Genomic DNA, 5,871 nt, shown 5'->3' with positions numbered 1-5,871 from the left:
GAACAGCCTTCCTAACAATTGTTACATGCACTGTTTTGCAAACTTTAATAGCAGGTAGTGTTGCTTTCTGTAGTCATTAACTGTACGCTTTGTTCTTGATTTTACTGATTTTGAATAGAAATTTGGAGAGGCTAATGACAGCTTCCCTCTGCTCTGCAAAGATGCACACCAAGGAATATCCAGAGAGGCAAATGGGGGTCAGAAGTGGTATTAATTTTATCAGGGGAATTCCAATTGCTCCTGTGAGGGAGCTGGAGGAAGGAAGAACACCCCACCCCAAGGAAGGACTTCTCTGCTGGGCTTTTCTCATGGAAAGGAGAACCAGTGAGTGTAAGTAGTCCTCCAGGAGCTGGGCCCGGCCCTTTGCTTTCAATGCAGTCGCCCCAGTTCCCAGTCAGCACTGCCCAGCGGAAACCAGTGTTTCACCAGCCTGTCCTATGGGGGGATGGGGAGAAGAGATAAAGAGAAGAATCAGACCTGGTCCTATTCATGTAGCTTCTTCGAGAGAGGAAGGACCAATTAGCTCTTTGAAACTTCAGGTACTCTTGTTTAAGAAATCCGTAACACTGGGGTTCATCTAAGTACAACTAAACAATAAGACTCTGAGAAACTTGTCTAGTTATTACTAGACACAATTAACTTAATTAGGCAAGTTTTGCTTGTCTCTGTGCTTGGGGGATTAGGAAAGAGGAGGCCCTACTCCTTGGGCACAGTGAGGTGCCCCGCCTGAGAGACAGAGCCTCCAACACAGCCTCATGGAAGGCAGCAAGGGAGGTAGCGAGGGTAGGGGTCCTTCTCCCCTGGTGTTCTCAGTGGAATGGAAAACTCCTGAGATTACTGCTACCTAAAATATTTTGTAACTAGTTCAAAATCCCATATAGCAGTAAGACTGAAGATTTCTTTAGCCCAAGAATAAAAGATATGATGATAAGCGAGACTGAGGTCTCCTTAGTCTATCACCTTCTCAGTGTTGATAATTTAGGGTAGTGGGAAGCCCGGGAGTGTGGTGAGGTGGGCGCTGGCTCCTGCTCTACCCTGTCGCAGGGCATGCACTCCAGGGCATGTTTGTTGAAGCTCTTGACACCATTGTACCACACTCCAAAAGAGAGTTCTATTTTTAAAAGCTGGAAAAAATTATATATAACCTTTTATATGTAACCTATTCAAATCCTCTTTTATATAGATAAAGAAATTGAGGACAAAGCTCAGAAGCTTTTCCCAAGGTCAGATCAATTAAAAAGGAATACAAGAACAGAATCAGAGTCTCTTGTTTGATAATGCCTTTTCCTCCAGTGCTAAGCTGCTTTGAAGGCTAATGTGAAAATGTGTTAGTCAAAGAATGGCATGGTGTAAATCTAAATAAGTTTGTTAATGTAAGTTTAATGTAAGTAAGTTTCCCTGTGTGTCACTGGGAGGGAGGTGCCAGAGAGATTGAATTTTTGACACTGGAACAGGGGAAATTGTTTTTACAATAAAGAGACAATGGCTACCCTGTGAAGATTTACTGTAGTATTTAGGAGAATAAATAAACCCCACTGAAATTCTTAAAATCACAAACAATAGCCTATCATGGTACATACTTTTCACTTGTATTAATTGTGTTTCATTTGTATTAATTCTGATTCCTTTGATCTCTTCCAGTTCAGCTGGAAATATCATGGGCAGAGGAAAGCTACAGCACAAAAGAATTTCTAAGACACATTCTAGGGAGAAATATGACCAGATCCAGAATCTGTGTTTGAAAAGATCTTCAGAAATAGCAGTGTTTAAATACATGTTAATGAAGGCAATTGTTTGTTGTATCACTATTGTTCATAGCACTTGGCCTTCTGATAATCTGCCACACAGATAACAATTTACCAGCATTTTTCTGAAGAGATCGCAGCAACCATTTTTAACAGACCTGTCTGGACCAACCACCATGTGGACTCCCCACAGCCACCTAGGGGATAATCATCAGGAGTGACCTGCGTTGGCCTCCCAAGGGGCAGATCCTCCATCCTCACACTGTCAAAGGGCGTGGGTCCTGAGAGCTTAAATGAGGCAACCTAAATGTAGCACCGCCAGTGACCCGCAGAGATGTCCTGGGCTCCAGGTAGGCCTTGGTTATAGGACCAAAGTCCTGGGAAATTTAATCGCCACTTTGGTAGACTAGAAGATCTCACTTTTCCAAGAGTCCACAGTGGGTCTGGCCTCATTCTGTCTTTACCTGATTTACTACTTTAGATTCTTATCTATTGGATCTATTTACAAATCAGCTTGATTGCTGGTGTACGATGCAATCAATAATTGAGAAAAAGGAAAAAGCGTGTGGTACATTGAGAAATTGTAAAGCTTTCTATCCAGTTTTGAGCCATGAGCTTTCCAGCGTTGCTGGCCCACTGCTTGCCACAGTTCTAGATTGCATTTATCATGCAGCTGGCAATAGATGAGCAGATGAGATTCTAAAAGAAATATGTGAAATTAACCATGTACAGACAGATTCCCAAATAGTTTATGGAACAGAAATTTTATTTTATGTCTTAATCTAACATGATGATAACTGTATTATATATTTCTAATGAATTCAATTTGGTTTTTAAGTATTTCGTTTCATTTCCCTGTGACGGTAGTAAAAGGTTAGAGACTTTGCAGAAAAAATCCATTATACTTGGCATTTAACTATTGGTCGGCCAAATCTTTTGCCAACACCTTGAGGAGGTAAGACATTTGAATCTGAAAATAAACCATGAGTGTGTTCAGCTGGAATGCTCTGCTTCTAGCAATTAAACCTAAAGAACTAGATTTTGTGTGAAGTGAATACTCTTCATAGAAATATAAAAGAGAGTTTGGTTGTTGAAATCTGCATTTAGAGGTAGACTAAAGTCTTTGTTACACTTCAGAATGTTACACTTCAGAATGGCTGGTGAACTTGCCCCCTCACACGCCCACTGGGGAGTGAACTCAGTGAGGGCTTTCACCCTCAGCCTGTTTTTAAAGCATTTTTGGGAGGGTCAAGATTACTCAAAATTGTGGAAACTGGGGTGAGTTTGTAGTCCCCCCACTTTACCTTCCCAGAGTGCTGGCACTATAGTGCCACTGCCCTGGTTCTAGCTCCAAACTGTTTGTTGTTGTTCAATTTTTACTTAGTGCCTCTTTTTTACTACATAATAATCACATCCCTTGTGGGAAAATAACGCATGTGCATGATACATTTCAATTCTTTCTTCAACCCCGTCTTCCTCTGCCTGTCCCTTCCGTTTTTTGGTCTGCCTCCATTTGCAAAAGCTCTGTCTCTATGTTTCGTACTATCTTTAATTTTGCACTTTATATATTGAAATTTTCATTGAAGTAAAAACCAGGAAATACTAAACTCACACGTCTGATTTATTTTGCTTAACGTTATAATCTCAAGGTGCATCCATTTTTCCTACAAATGGCTCAAATTTACCCTTCTTTAAGGCAGAGTAGTACTGCATTGGATATAAATACCACGTTTTCTTCATCCATTCATCTGTTAATAGACGTACAGGCAGCTCTCAAGATTTAAGTATTATGAATTGTGTTGCTATAAACGTGGGTATGCACTGTAATATGTGGTCTTTAACTCTTTTGGGAAGACATCTAGAAGGGGAACAGCTGGGTCAAATGGAATTTACATTTTTAATTTTTTGGGAAGCCCATACTGATTTCCATAATGGTTGTACTAGTTTACAGTCTCACCCATAACTTTTTCACAGACTTACCAGCATCTGCTATTATTTAACTTCTTAATGGTAGCCATTCTTGCTAAAGTAAGACAGAACCTCCATTTTTAGTGTGCATTTCTCTGATGGCCAATGAAGTTAAGCATTTTTCATGTATTTATTGGCCATTTGTGCTAATGAGAAGTATCTGTTGGTGTTTCCCATTTTCTGATTGGGTCTCTTATTTGGGACAGTCTAATTTTTTTGAGCTTCATGTCTATTCTAGACCTGCATCCTCTATCTGAGGCATCACTGGCAAGCTCCCCTCTTCTGTAGGCGGTCTCTTTAGTCTGTTAACAGTTTCCCTTGAGAGGCTCCCACCCTAGGATCTTTTGTTTGTTCTCAGGACATGGTGTTGTTTAAAGCTCCCCCTGGTGGTTTCATCTGTGGTCAGCGTTTAGAATCATCCCTCTCAATGGTTTGTTTCTGTTCAATGCTGATACAGATATTTTAAGACAATTGAACTGTTTAGGGTATATATTTGTGATCTACAATTGAACGTATAAATAGGATATAATGAGTTTCCCATGACCCAACTACCTACCATGAATTTTAGTGAGAAAAATCTAATCTTTACCCATTAGTCTGCTCTTCAGCCGTGGTTTGCTTGCAGTAACCGCTGCCACATACACCTTCCCATCCCAGCTAAACCAAGAGCGATGAGGGTAGGTGCCTATCCATTCATAAGAGGAAGCACTGCAATCAGGCACTTTGGCTTCAAAGCTTCATACCCAGCCTCTCATGGTCGCCCAGGCACGACCTGGCACAACCTGTACATGCAAATCATCCCCCCAACTGGGAGCCTACTGCAGAACGGTTGGAGGCAGTGGGGAAGATTTTTCTTGAATAAGTAAGTGAAGAATTCAAGAACAAGCTGTAGTCTCAGATACCACCCTGGCATTCCATTAGAAACACATCAAAGACAGATAGAAATTTATCCTACTCATGAAATGCCTGCAGAAAATGACATGGCAAGATGAATTTAAAACCAAACCTTCTTCCTACAGAAGATTCCTTTCTCTAATGCAAATCCCTCAATTTGCAGTTTAAACTGCTTTGTTCACTTTTGTCTTCAGAGAAGCCAGAAAATATCTGGCATTGAAAAGTGCGGCTTCCCTCTGACCTCTGACCTCTGAGCTGCAGGTGAGTCTCAGTGCCCTGTTCTTACGAGGTTCAGCTGCACTCTGGGCACTGTGCCTGGTGGGCTGAGCACCACCCCACGCTGATTCCACACGACTCCAGTGCCTCCTCACCGCTGTGTCTGAAGCTGTCTGCTGGCCTTCCATTGCATTCACTCTGCCTGCCCTGGGCCAGTTCCTGCAGGGCAGGTGACCCTGCCTAGGGTTGCTCTTCACATGTTCAATCACAGGAAGGTGACCCTGCTTTATCGCCTGACCACAGTAGCATCCTGCTAGGCCCAGCCACCATCCACCCACTAAGAGTTTGTTTTTATATTGCTTAACTTATTTTAATAGTATGACACAAAGCCCCTAGACTTGACATAATCTGTATGCAAAACACAAAGATGGGTGCTGTCATCTTTGAAAAATATAAAATATATAAGCAAGGATGTGAAAATAGGCAAGTTTCCATTAAATAAATGAAAAATTTTTAAAAAGAAAGTTTTCCTTTCCAAGTCATTTGAGAAAGATAAATTGCCATTTTAAACAATATTAAAGTTTATTAAACAACTCAAAATGTGTTATCCAATGTTTAACTTTCAGCAGCTTCAATGGTTATGTTGTGCCAAGTTTTGCAGGTAACTGAACTTTCAAACCTGCTAACACCTGCTGAATTCATTCTCCTCTGGATTCTAAGGTATCAATTTCTTTTTGCAAGTTTTTCTTATTTCTTGTAAAATTTCTTGCGCTTCTTTTTGAGAATGGTCAATGAAAACATCACTGATTTGAGAAGATCTCATTAAGCAATCATCCTCTGCAAGCATGTTGTTGTTGTGAGCAACTTCTAAATTCTGGAGTTGTTTCTTTTTTATTTCTCATATTTCCTTTAGCTCTGCGATTCTACTCATATTCTGAGCAAATTTGTATATCTTTTGTTGGACTTCTAGATAACACCTACAGTCTGTGGAGCCATCTTCTCCCCAGCAGGAGCCATCTTCTCTATGGTGGCTGCCATCTTCTCCACA

General features: G+C 40.9%; 1 pseudogene; it reads right to left on the bottom strand.

Annotated features, from left to right (window-relative positions):
- Window positions 1-5,438: 5,438 nt before the first annotated feature.
- LOC100727472 (prefoldin subunit 4-like) lies at window positions 5,439-5,670 on the bottom strand (annotated as a pseudogene).
- Window positions 5,671-5,871: the final 201 nt, after the last annotated feature.

This window comes from Cavia porcellus, unplaced genomic scaffold, assembly GCF_034190915.1.
Source record: "Cavia porcellus strain 051 isolate PalLab524CR breed Dunkin Hartley unplaced genomic scaffold, mCavPor4.1 scaffold_29, whole genome shotgun sequence".
In the NCBI taxonomy this organism is placed as follows: Eukaryota; Metazoa; Chordata; class Mammalia; order Rodentia; family Caviidae; genus Cavia; species Cavia porcellus.
The sequence above is the reverse complement of the archived record's forward strand: the minus strand, read 5'-3'. Positions and strand labels throughout refer to the sequence as shown.